This window comes from Saccopteryx leptura, chromosome 4 (assembly GCF_036850995.1).
Source record: "Saccopteryx leptura isolate mSacLep1 chromosome 4, mSacLep1_pri_phased_curated, whole genome shotgun sequence".
Classification (NCBI taxonomy): Eukaryota; Metazoa; Chordata; class Mammalia; order Chiroptera; family Emballonuridae; genus Saccopteryx; species Saccopteryx leptura.
In genome coordinates, this window is record NC_089506.1 from 89,971,330 (window position 1) to 89,985,964 (window position 14,635).

A 14,635-nucleotide genomic window follows, 5' to 3' on the forward strand; every position below is an offset into this window, starting at 1 on the left:
TCAACATCCCTAATGATGAAATGCATATTAAAACCACAATGAGATATCACCTTACTTCTTTTAGAATGACTAGTATCAGAAAGACAAGAACTAAGTTTTGGCAAGGAAGTGGAGAAAAGGGAACTCTGCTGCACTGTTAGTGGAATTGTAAGTTGGTACAGCCACTATGGGAAAGAGTACGGCAACTCCTCAAAAATTAAAAATAAAGCTACTTTCTGATTCAGCAATCCCACCACTGGGTATTCATCCAAAGAAAATGAAAACAATTATTCAAAAAAACCTATGTGCCCCTATGTACACTGCAGCATTATTTACAATTAGCCACTGCATCATTATTTACAACAACCTAGTTGTCCATCAATAAATAAATGAATGGATAGAGGTGTGGGAGACACACACACACAGATACTTCTGAGTCATAAAAAAACAATCTTGCCACTTGTGGCAACATGGATAGACCATAATACAGTGTGTTCGTAAAGTCATGGTGCACTTTTGACAGGTCACAGGAAAGCAACAAAAGACGACAGAAATGTGAAATCTGCACCAAATAAAAGGAAAACTCTCCTAGTTTCATACCGATTCAATGCAGTTCGATGTGGGCTCACTCATAGATTTTTTAGGGCTCCTTAGGTAGCAATCCCATATAGCCTCTACAGACTCGTCACTGACTGATGGTCTACCAGAACAGGGTTTCTCCACCAAACTGCCGGTTTCCTTCAACTGCTTATCCCACCGAGTAATGTTATCCCTATGTGGTGGCACTTTGTTATAAACATGCCGATATTCACATTGCACTTCGGTCACGGATTCAAATATAGCGAGCCACAGAACACACTGAACTTTCCTCTGTACCATCCACATCTTGACTGGCATGGCCATGGGCTGCTCTGCTGTATACACGGTGTTACATCATTATCTGCACATGTACACATGCTGCCACATCATCCTCTAGAAACTGGGAGGGTTTTCCTTTTATTTGGTGCAGATTTCACATTTCCATCGTCTTTTGTTGCTTTCCTGTGGCCGGTCAAAAGTGCACCATGACTTTACGGACACACTGTATTATGGTAACTGAAACAAGACAGACAGAAAAAGACATAGTGTTTGATTTCACTTGTAGGTGGAATCTAAGAAACAAAACATCTGAATGAACGAACAAAACAAACTTATAGGTTGGAGGTTGCAGAGAGGAAGAGGGTTAGGGAGTTGAAGAAATCGGTGAAGCTGGTACAAACAACCAGATATAAAATACATAAATGATGGGGATGTAATGAACAACAGAGTGATGAGAGTCAGTAATATTCTATTGTATATCTGAAAGTTTCCAAGAGAGCACATCTTAGAAGTTCTCATCACAAGGTGGGAAATAATGCACCCACTCCCAGATAAGAGCTTGATGTCAAACTAACGAGAGACTGAATCGGAGGTACCCAGCTAAGCTTCCCCATAATATTTTTGATTCACAGAAACAGTAATATAATAAATGTTTGTTATTTTAAGTTTTAGGTTAATTTGCAATACAGCAATAAATGACTAATACATATTCTGTTGTGTGGATATACTAAACTAATCCCGGATTACCACAGATCCTCAGACAATGATGGTCTAAATTATGTGATTCCTAAATCTGAATGGTTTATCAAACAAAAGCAATAATTCTGTAAGACTTATTTCAAAATGTTTTACTGGTTAGGCTTGACAACAAGACTTTATACAAACATTGGTATACTCAGTGATAATTGCTTAATGAAAAAGTATTATAGCAGTAATAATAAAGTGATAATTATAATAGTACATTTTAAAGGGTTTTAACATTTACAAAGCAATTTCACATAAGTGACCTATTTTTATTTTCAGAAATAACTATATAAAATTTATTATTATAATTTCAAAGCTGAATAAAGTGGACAGCAGAAAAGTTAGTCCCAAACTCATCATCTGATAAGTGGCAAAATAGTCTGTAAACTTTTGCCTTCTAATTTCATAAGCTACAGTCACCATGACTCTAAAGTTTTTCTGATTTGATATAGATGTGGAGCAATGTGTAGTTGCATGGACCTAGAGGAATAATTCTAAAATGTCAGATGTCACTTGATATCAATACAGCTAAAACATCACTGATAATGTACTAGTTTACTTATATTAAAATAGCTGATAATTAAATGGTTCTGTTGCATAACAAACTGTCAGGCTTTATAACAGACCAAATCATTATTAGATGAGCAGTTTATTTTACTATCAATAGCCTTGATATAAAAGAAAAACAATTTCACATTCAGACACATGATGTTTTGTCTCTGACTATCAAAATGGACATCTAAAGATATAATAAAAATTCAACTGCATCTTTGTTCATTTTTTGCTACTACAATCATTCTAAAATATTCAGGGCTCCTATTTGCCTCAACTCGCAGAGGCACTGAAAGTAATTTCCTGTAAAGAAAGAGGGCATGGCAGATAATCTATATCATATACGTCAAAATAATTTAACATTCCATTCTCAACTTAAAATGGGCCCCAAGAGTCCCTGTGATTTCATACAGGGATTGAAAAGATGCCTAACAGAACACTAGTAAGGACAAAACAAAAAGTTGTTTTCTCAAGCAAAACTTTCTAAATACCATTGCTAAGTTTTCAGATCCCATTCATTTCAGGAGAAAAGTAAGCAAAAAATTCTCGTTTGGTTTACATTTCCCACCCACCAAAGACATTTTTAAAAATTTATTTTTCATCATTATGTTAACAATAATTTTGGAATAGAGGTGTAAAGGTATTTTTAATCTTTTTGTGATAAGCCTACAAAAGTCACTTTCATAAAACAAAAATTTGTATTTCAAATCTTTTAAGTTGTTTTTTTGTAAGTTTTTAAATGGCAGTTTACATTTATTAAGGGATTCACATGCCTAGTAAAAACATGAAAATTCATTTAGTTAAGACATTCCTGTTTATATAGCACTTCTAATGAACTATTTTTTGGTATTTTTCTTTTAATATTTTAAAACTAAAGGTGTTTCATAAAAATAGTATCTACATTTGTAAGGCTTCGTCTGTTCCTCATTCTCCTTGACTCAAATCATATTTTGTTTACAACATCGTGATTCTTTCTAGGGAACAAAAGCTGCTGTCATAACGAGCCATTAAGATTACACATAAGCAATAAGCACAACAGCAAATAAATTCTCTCACAGGAAAAAAAAAAGTTTTCTTAAAGGAATTTCATAGCAGTTGACATAATATTCAACATTTTACACCTGTTTTATTCAGCAGATACCTAAAAGTTTTTATACTTCTAAGGTAGTATGTGAAGTATGATTAAATATATAATAGCATCATTTTAATATCTTATGAGGAAGAGTCTTCATTCTTGGCCCTGGCCAGTTGGCTCAGTGGTAGAAAGTCGGCCCAGCATGTAGATGTCATAGGTTCAATTCCCAGACAGGGCACACAGGAGAAGCAACCATCTACTTCTCTATCTGTCCCCCTTCCCCTTTTCTCTCTTTCTCTCTCTCTTCCTCTCCCTCAGCTATGGCTCAATTGATTCTAGCACATAGATCTTAGGCGCTGAGGATGGCTCAGTGAAGCCTCTGCCTTAGGTATAAAAATAACTCAGTTGCAAGCATGGCCCCCAAAGGGCAGAGCATAGGCCCTTTGCTCTGATGAGGTGTGCCAGGTGGATCCCAGTCAGGGCATATGTCTCTATATCTCCCCTCCTCTCACTTGGAAAAGAAGAAAAAAAAATGTATAATAGCATCATTTTAATATCTTACAAGGAAGAATCTTCACTCCTGATATTTTAACAAAATTATTCTCTTTCACAAATGAAAAGAGGAATTTCTTTAATTCTTAACAATAAAAATCTGCTGAAGATGCTATATCTTTGGAAACTTTAAGGGTCTCACACTTAGTTAATTATTGTTTTGTGTATATGTATTACACTGGATTTTTCTCCATATCTTCATAAAACACACATTAGACTACGTTAGTACCTTCCTTAAAACTGTTCCCTATGTTTTCTAATAATCTCAAAATCTTATTTCTTCTCCATGACAGGTATAATTTGGTTGCTGAATATGTACCATCATTTTTTACCTCTGTTCTCCCCTTCCTCCAACCCCTTTCCCGATTCACACAGTAACAGATTTTAATGTCACAAACTCTATTATAGCGTCAATAGTTTTTAAATCATTTCATACTTGAGAAATTGTTCTTTCTCCAATTTCTTCAGTCATTTGGTAAACACTTTCAAAAACTTAGTGGGAATGCCAACATTTTCCTGAAGTATTTCTTGATCTTCAGGCAAAATATGTTATTATTCCCTCTTTTGAGTTTACAGAACTTTGGTTTAGAAAGTGGGTTTTAATTATTTGTTTCTCTTTTTATCTCAACCTATTAGAAAGTAAGGTCCTTGAGGTCTGTGTCTCCAGGGAATAGCAAATAGAAGATAGGAAAGATGTTTCTTGGAAGGAAGGAAGGAAGAAAGGAAGGAAGGAAGGATGGAAGGAAGGAAGGGAGGGAAGGAAGGAAGGAAGGAAGGAAGGAAGGAAGGAAGGAAGGAAGGAAGGAAGGAAGGAAGGAAGGAAGGAAGGAAGGAATTCATGGTGGACTATAGGTAACTATTTCTAACTAGAGATCAGACTCGTGACCCAAATTCTGATAAAAAGATAAGAGAAATGATGCTTTATCATTTTGTATATTTTCTTTTATAAGCACTAAAATAACAACTTAATACATCTTCAAAGAGAAAGCCATGCAAATTCCTTCAAACAGGACAGGAATTATCATAACCAGCATTTAATGAACCAACTTCATGGGCCAGCCATGACCAGTATTATCCCATTTAATTATAGAAAATTTTTGCCCTGGCCGGTTAGCTCAGTGATAGAGCGTCGGCCTGTCGTGCAGGAGTCCGGGTTTGATTCCCGGCCAGGGCACACAGGAGAAGCACCCATCTGCTTCTCCACCCCTACCCTCTCTTTCCTCTCTGTCTCTCTCTTCCCCTCCCACAGCCAAGGCTCCATTGGAGCAAAGTTGGCCCGAGCACCGAGGATGGCTCTGTGGCCTCTGCCTCAGGCGCTAGAATGGCTCTGGTTGCAACAGAGCGATGCCCCAGATGGGCAGAGCATTGCTCCCCTGGTGGGCGTGCTGGGTGGATCCCAGTTGGGCGCACGTGGGAGTCTGTCTGACTGTCTCCCTGTTTCCAACTTCAGAAAAATACAAAAAAAAAGAGAAAAAATAAAAAAGAAAATATTTTACAAGGCAGGCCCTGGCCAGTTGGCTCAGTGGTAGAGCATCAGCCCAACATGTGGAAGTTCCGAGTTCGATTTCCAGCCTGGGTACACAGGAGAAGCACCCACCTGCTTTTTCACCCTTCCTCTCTCATTTCTCTCTATCTCTCTTCCTCTCCCTCAGCCAAGGCTCCATCAGAGCAAAGTTGGCCCAAGCTCTGAAGATGGTTCCATGGCCTCTGCCTCAGGCACTAGAATAGCTCCAGTTGCAACTGAGCAATGCCCAGATGGGCAGAGCATAGCCCCCTGGTGGGCATGCCGGGAGGATCTTGGTCAAACATATGCAGGAGTCTGTCTCTCTCTGCCTCCCTGCTTCTCACTTCAGAAAAAAAAAAAAAAAAAAAAAAAAAAGCTTTTACAGGGCAGATTAGCACTGGTTCTATATGCCAGGTAATAAATTTGATGCATGTGGTCTGTCCATTTTGAGCCTAAACTCTCACTGCTATACTCGAAGTCACCTATTAAGTTAAAAAGGAAAAGTGTTGTCTATAGTTACATATCATAAAAATGACTAAATGAATATTGCATCATGAAAATGACAAAGTAAAATTTCCCCAATCATAAGCTATCCAAGTCACTATTTCTTTGACAAATTGAAAAGAGGTAGCAGGCAACAAGTTAGGACTCAGTATACCCTTGGTTATAGTGTTATATAAAACAAATGTACCTAAGTACTCCTAGGAATAAAACATGCATCACATTATTTGTAACTTAGCTAACCTTGTAGAAATGTTTGGTAAAGTACTGAGTTCATTTTCATTATACTTTTAAAATATTTAAATTAAAAATGACTAAATTAGATTCAGATAAATATAAACTATTTATTAACAATAAGACTACTTTGTTGCAAAAGAAAATGTTTGCTACTTTATCAGGACTATGATCCCAAGGATTACTTTCCTACAATTCCATTCAGGTGACTATTTCTTCTAAATGACTTGTACATAGACAAGCCTTCTAAAGTTTAACACAAAGTTATGCATCTCTGACATATAAACAGACACAATAGCCACCATTAACTTCAAACATGGCCCAGAAATTCCCTGCACTAAAATATTCTCCAGGCAGATAAATGGCTTTCGCAGAAGTTCTTTTCCAGCAGGAACACTACAGAGCTTGTTTTACCTTGTTATGCTTATGGCAATGTATGACAGAAATCATAAACATCATCTCCCACAATGGTTTTCAAACTGTGGTATCTGTGTTCGCATGGCCTAGAAAACTATTAGAAATGCAGTCTGGGTCTCCCCAAACTACCTGTGACAGAAAGTAGGATGTGAAACCTACCAATCTGTGTTCTAGCATGCTCTCCATGGAAATCTAATATATACCAAAGTTCCAGAACCACAGATTTCCCCAATCTTGTTTCCCAGGTGAAGAAACTGATACCTAGACAAAGTAACTTCTTATACAAAGCCAGTAAATTCTCCTAATTTTTCATTTCTCACTCAGTGATTACCATAAGAGTTAAGCTGCTAGGGCCACAGTACAGAGAAGTCATTGTAAGTTTTCTGAATACCATCATATTTAAAGTTATAAAGTCTGGACAATATACATGGAAACAACACCACTGATCAAATTTTCTTTAATTTAGACTAGAGAGCTCCTACAGTATGAATCCACAATCCTGATAAATTTCCCTGACATCATCTCTATTATTGATTTATTCAAAATGAGCCTATTTTAACTCCCTTACAGAATAAAAGAGACTTTTCCCCTTTCTTAAAACAATCCTTAAATTTGACCATTTCCATTTGAAATAACCCATGTAGATGACCCATATACTATACAAGAGTTAGAGTCTCGGCATGTGTGGGAATTTCAGTATGGTCAGGTAATTTATAATATCTGGATCTTTGTGTTATCTCATTTGGCCCTCTGTCATCTTGATTTCCAATTCCAGTATGATCACAACCCTATCACTATCTCTGGGTAGTTTTCTAATGTAAAAATATTTGCTCTCTCTTTTAGAGGTGAAAGGAAAAATTCTCCTTATTGACTACCAGTTTCTCCAGTGTTCTGTAAGAATTCCCACTGATATATTCAGCAGTACATTTCCAACACAGTTCTCAAAGCAAGTAGAATTTATATGTACATAATAATTTTACTCAAGAACATAGAAAATATATCCTTCTATTCAGTCAACAAAATATTTCTGGAAGGGATCAGATAAAGAAAAGAGATTGGTGAAATTATATTTACAAAACACAGCATTATAGAGAGCAGAAAAGCAAATCCTGGAGAGAAGGGGGGAGGGTGTTGGGGAGAGGGGGGCAAGGGGGATGTGGAGGGGAACACAGGGGTGGGGGAATGTATTCGGTGGGACACTTGAATCTATGTATACACAATAAATTAAAATCAATAAAAAAATTTAGAGAAAGAAAATATTTCTTCTAGAATTAGATTGTAGTGCAAGTAAAACAGGGAGGCCTGATCAGAACTGCCCGATACCAGTTCCTTTTTTGAGGTTTCCCAAGGGAAGTCTCCTGAAATTCCTGTCTGTATTCAAGTACTGCATGTTCACTGTCATGGTTTTCTGTGTGGATTAGGCATCTATATTAGAAAATACTTTTTATTCCAAAGAAAGTGTCATGTACTATCAAAATAAGAATGTGTGCTTGGAGGCAGGTCCAAGAGGGCAGCTTAGGAGGACACTGAACTTGTCCCTTCCCATAAACACACAGAATTTACAACTACATATAGAACAATTCCTCCTGAGAGGCCACTGACTGTTGTATGAGTGGTTTCTGTACAACAACGATAAAGAAAAACCATATAGAGAAAGTTAAGGAATCACAGGATCTTTCTGGCAACAATGGGAACACTCTAGGATTGGAGTACCTATAAGTTCCATGGTTTATGCCCTCCTCACCTAGATAGAATGAGTCAAAGCTCCACCTAGGTGCTCTGGCTGACCTGAGAGCCTCTGCAGCACATTCTCAGCTTCACTGCCCTAACCCCACTCAGGCCCAGAATAGCCATCATTCTGCTGTGTGTGCATGCACAAGAGGTCTCCACACCCAGCCCATTCTGGTCCAAGACAGCTGACCAAAAAGGTGCTACCATATACCCCAAACCCACTCCAGTCTGGGCCAGCCAGCACCTCAAGTGCCAACTGCACCCAACCTGGTTCTAACAAGCCTGCAAAAACCAACCAGAACACACAGTCTGCATAGAGGTTACTTCTGCATAAAGCCACTTTAAGATTTGGAGAGATAGCTGATTTGTGTCATTCACAGAAACAAACACAGAAAGTCAAACTAAATGAGAAAACAAAGGAAGACAATCCAAATAATAGACCAAAATGGAAAAAAAAGGGCAAGAAAAAATTCTAAGCAATAAGTAATTTGCCTAATAAAGAATTCAAAGTAATGATAATAACACTCACAAAACTTGAGAGTAGAGTAGAAAGAGTAAAACTCAATGAGAACTTCAACAGAGTTTGAAAATGTAGTCAGAAATCAATCAAAGCTGAAGAATACAATAACTAAAATGAAAAATAAACTAGAAAAAAACTGACAAATTAGAGAATACAGAACAGATTAGTTACCTAAAAGAATTGTGAAAATCACCCAATAAGAACAAGAAGAAAAAATATATATATATTAAAAAGTGGAAGATATTTTAAGGGAATTTTGGAATATGGTAACTTCAAAAGCATTAACATTTGTTTTATAGGAATACCAGGAGAAAAGAAAGAAAGAGGCAGAAAATTTATTTGAATAAATAATGGCTCAAAATGTCCTTAACCAGGGGAAGGAAACAAACATCAGGTCTAGGAAGCACAGAGTTACAAACAAGATGAAACCAAAGAGACCCATATCATAACATAGTATAATTAAAATAGCAAAGTTAAAAATAAAAAGACAGTCTTGAAGGCTGTAAAGAAAAACAACAAATAAAGCTATCAGCTGACTTACCAGCAGAAACTTTACAGGTCAGAAAGGAACAATGGACATATTTAAAATTCTGAAGGAAAGGAACCTAAAATCTAGAATACTCTCACTGACAAGATTATCATTCAGATTTGAAGAAGACATAGTTTTGCAAACAATCAAAACAGTAAAGGAGCTTATCACCACTAAACCAAATGTTAGAAATGTTGAAAGGTCTTCTTTAAGTAGAAAGGTAAATGCTATAACCAGAAATTAGAAAATATATGAAAAAAACATCACTGGCAGAAGCAAATTTATAATTAACATAGACAATTAGCCACTTAAAAAGCATAAAGGTTAAAGACAAAATCAACTATAACTACAATAAGAAGTTAAGGAATACAAAATAAAATTGAAAATACAACATCGGGATGACATCAGAGTAATGGCGCGGTAGGAAGCGATACCGATAAATCTCCCCCAAAACTCAACAAGATCTTCAACCAGAAACAGAAAAACCTATCCTTGGAGCCTCCAGATGTTTCACAATACACCCGAAGGTATGGTCGAGTGAAAAATTGGCTAAATATATAATCAAACCCCGAAGGAAATAGGGAGTAAGAAATGCTCCACCTTCCTCACTAACCTAAACAGGGCGGCTTTCACTGGGAACTGAGAATATAGAAACTGTGGCAGGCAAAGGGGGTGAATAGATCCAGGCCGCAGCACAAACGGCCGAACCAGGCTGTGGCACAGAGATCCAAGCCGAGGAAAAACTGTTCCTGTGGCAACCTGGGCAATACCAGCTAACACTCGCGCCAAACCCAGACAAAGAAAGACAAGCGGGGCAGCCATTTTCCCCAATCTCCGGGTCGGCGTGCGCAGATAGTGGGCGAGAGATTCCTTCCAAAGCCCCGAGAGTGTGCGCCCATGTTGTCCCACAGAGAGGCAGAGTCAGAGGCCTTTGTGTGGGCCGAAAGCGGAATCTCCGGGCCGCCCCAGCGCCCTGGGAAAGCCGTGCACGGAGATGAAGCAAGAGCCAATTCCAACGCCAGAACTTTTCCATGCAGGTGGGGGTTTCACTCAGGTGAGACTGCTGGCCTGATATCCTGGTCTGTGCGCGCAGATATTGAGCCAGAGATTCCTCTGAGTGCCTCGGCAGTGCCCGCCCGTGTTATCCCACAGAGGGGCAGAGTCAGGGGCCTTTGTGTGGGCCAAAAATCAGAATCTCAGGCTGCCCCAGCACCTTGAAAAAGCCGCGCTTGGGGAAGGAGTGAGAGCCAATTCCAACGCTGGAACTTTTCCGTGCAGGTGGGGGTTTCACTCAGAGTGTGAAACTGCTGGCCTGATATCCTGATCTGCACGCGCAGATAGTGGGAGAGAGATTCCTCCAAGAGCCTTGGCAGTGCACACCTGTGTTATCCCACAGAGTGGCAGAGCCAGAGGTCTTTGAGTGGGCAGAAGCCCCGCCTGATTATGCTAGCAGCTCTGACTGACTGAGCCTTACCCAGAGCCCAGGGTGCTGAGTGGGAATAGAGTGGGGAGTTGCCAGCTCTTTCAGCCTCTTACTATTCAGGCAGAGGCAGCAGCAACCCCATAGCTGGATTATCAGGCTACTAATTGAGGAAGGAAAGACTAGAAGAGAGGCTCCAGGAACACGGACTCTCTCACTGTTGGAGCCTATAAATGCTAATGAGCCTCGACTGCCAACGAGACTGAAGCACAATACACGACATCGCCATAGAGACTTATCAACTGCAAACCTATACCTGAGCATGCCAAAGGGGCAGAAGCTGAAGTACAGAGTCACCAACCAGGAAGAGGGAGAGAAAAGAAAAAGCAAGAAGATAACCTCTCAAAATCAAGAATAATACGCAGACTTTATAGCCTATCCCATTTTATTATATTTGTTTGTTTCTCTTATCTTCATTCTTGATATTTTTTATTCCTCCTCCAATTTGGTCATTTAACTCTCTGCCGGTCTTACTATTTCCTCTCATTGAACTACACTACCTATAAGTGTTACATCTCCCATTATCTTTTCTTTCCTCTTCCTTTCTCTCTATGAGGGTTGCACTCCAAAACCCTTAACTCTCTCTCTCTCTCCTCTTTTATTCTTTTTTCTTCTTTTAGTGGTTCCCTCTTTTTTTTTCTCTCTCTCTCTTTCTTTTCTCCCTCTATATTAGCATCTTCCTTTCTCCTTTACGTCTCCTCTCCTTCAAACCTCAATAATGAACAATATCTTATCTGGGACTCAAACTTATGTTTGTGGCATTTTGGGGGTTTTTACTTCACCTTTTTAACACACTAGCAGTGCTCCCATCCCTGGCTCTTCATTTTATTTAGTTCTTTTTCCACTAAATACAATAATAATTTTTTAATTTGTCCCCCCCATTTTTCTGTTTCCCTCTTATTTCTCTCATCATAACTGTTGGTCAACCAACACCTAAAAGCAATTCATTTTATTTTTGACCCATTTTTTTTTTCTTATTTGCTCTTTGTGGGCCCATATGTCCTTTTTTTTTTTTTGCCCCTTTATTACTTCTCCCCAATTCAGGCCCTTCATTACATGCATTGTTTGTTATATTTAGTACAATATAATTCACAGTTCACCACAAGATTTTCTCAAGAAAGAGGGGAGAGGAGAGGAGAGAAAAAAAAGGAGGGGGGGAAATAATTTCCTTTTTTTTAAAAAAAAAATTTTATTTTATTTTTCTTTATTTCATTATTAATTTTTTTTCATTATTAATTTTTTTTAAAAACAACAACTCTTTTTTATTTTTTTTAACTTTTTATTTTTTATTAAATCTCATTAATACTATAAACAAAACCACCCTCAGATGCCATTAAGGAAGAGAAAATCGAATATCATGGATACAAAAGAAAGAGAGGTAACACAGCTAGATGAGGAAAAATCTATGGAGAAAAAATTTAATATATTAGAAACCTTGGAGCTAAATGACAGAGAATTTAAGACAGAAATCCTAAAAATCCTCTGAGATATACAAGAAAACACAGAAAGGCAATTTAGGGAGCTCAGAAAACAACTCAACGAACACAAAGAATATATGTCCAAGGAAATTGAAACTACAAAAACAAATCAAACAGAGATGAAAAACTCAATTCACGAGCTGAAAAACGAGGTAACAAGCTTAGCTAATACAACAGGCCAGATAGAAGAGAGGGTTAGTGAAATAGAAGACAAGCAACTTGAGGCACAACAGAGAGAAGAAGAAAGAGACTCAAAAATTTAAAAAAATGAGATAGCCCTACAGGAATTATCTGACTCCATCAAAAAGAATAACATAAGAATCATAGGTATATCAGAGGGAGAAGAGAGAGAAAATGGAATGGAGAACATACTCAAACAAATAATAGATGAGAACTTCCCAAGCCTGTGGAAAGAACTAAAGCCTCAAATTCATGAAGCAAACAGAATTCCGAGTTTTCTTAACCCCAACAAACCTACTCCAAGGCATATCATAATGAAATTGGCACAAACCAAGGGCAAAGAAAAAATTCTCAAGGCAGCCAGGGAAAAGAAGAATACAACATATAAAGGAAGGCCCATTAGATTATCATCAGATTTCTCAACAGAAACTCTACAAGCTAGAAGAGAGTGGGCCCCAATATTTAAAGTCCTGAAAGAGAGGAACTTCCAGCCACGAATATTATACCCATCAAAGCTATCTTTTAAATATGAGGAGAAATAAAAACATCCACAGATACAGAAAAGATGAGGGAATTTATCATCAAAAAATCGCCACTCCAGGAATTACTAAAGGGGGTTCTATAATCAGATACAAAGAACAAAAAAAAAAAAAAAAACAAAGCCACAAGTAAAAGCTCCAAGAAGAACACAATAAAACCAAATTTAAACTGTGACAACAACAAAAAGAAAGTGGGGGGGAGAGGATGCAGATTAACAGTAGCAAAGGACGATGGAGTGCAAAAGTACTCACAAAATAGTGCGCTACAATGAACAGGGTAGGAACCCTTTTCATTACTTAAAGGTACCCACGATTGAAAAAACCACCACAGAAGCACATGAGATAAAAAAGATAGCAACAGAGGAAAGATGTATGGAATACAACCAAATAAAAATAAAAGATAGAAAAATGAAAGAGAAGGATCAAACAAGACACAAAACTAACAGAAAACAATATATAAAATGGCAATAGGGAACTCACAAGTGTCAATAATTACACTGAATGTAAACGGATTAAACTCACTAATAAAAAGGCACAGAGTAGCAGAATGGATTAAAACAGAAAATCCAACTGTATGCTGCCTACCAGAAACTTATCTAAGTAACAAGGATAAAAACAAACTCAAAGTGAAAGGCTGGAAAACAATACTCCAAGCAAATAACATCCAAAAAAAAGCAGGCGTAGCAATACTCATATCTGATAATGCTGACTACAAGACAGAAAAAGTACTCAGAGACAAAAATGGCCATTTCATAATGGCTAAGGGGACACTGAATCAAGAAGACATAACAATTCTTAATATATATGCACCAAACCAAGGAGCACCAAAATATATATGACAGCTACTTATTGACCTTAAAACAAAAACTGACAAAAATACAATCATACTTGGAGACCTCAATACACCGCTGATGGCTCTAGATCGGTCATCCAAACAGAGAATCAACAAAGATATACTAGCCTTAAACAAAACACTAGAGCACCTGGATATGATAGACATCTACAGGACATTTCATCCCAAAGCGACAGAGTATACATTTTTCTCCAGTGTACGTGGATCATTCTCAAGAATTGACCATATGTTGGGCCACAAAAACAACATCAGCAAATTCAGAAAAATCGAAGTTGTACCAAGCATATTTTCTGATCATAAAGCCTTGAAACTAGAATTCAACTGCAAAAAAGAGGAAAAAAATCCCACAAAAATGTGGAAACTAAACAACATACTTTTAAAAAATGAATGGGTCAAAGAAGAAATAAGTGCAGAGATCAAAAGATATATACAGACAAATGAAAATGACAACATGACATATCAGAATCTATGGGATCAAGCAAAAGCAGTGATAAGAGGGAAGTTCATATCACTTCAGGCATATATGAACAAACAAGAGAGAGCCCAAGTGAACCACTTAACTTCACTCCTTAAGGAACTAGAAAAAGAAGAACAAAGACAACCCAAAATAAGCCAAAGAAAGGAGATAATAATAATCAGAGCAGAAATAAATGAAATAGAGAACAGAAAAACTATAGAAAAAATTAATAGAACAAGGAGCTGGTTCTTTGAAAAGATCAACAAAATTGACAAACCCTTGGCAAGACTTACCAAGGAAAAAAGAGAAAGAACTCATATAAACAAAATCCAAAATGAAAGAGGAGAAATCACCACGGACACCATAGATAGATATACAAAGAATTATTGTAGAATACTATGAAAAACTTTATGCCACTAAATTCAACAACCTAGAAGAAATGGATAAATTCC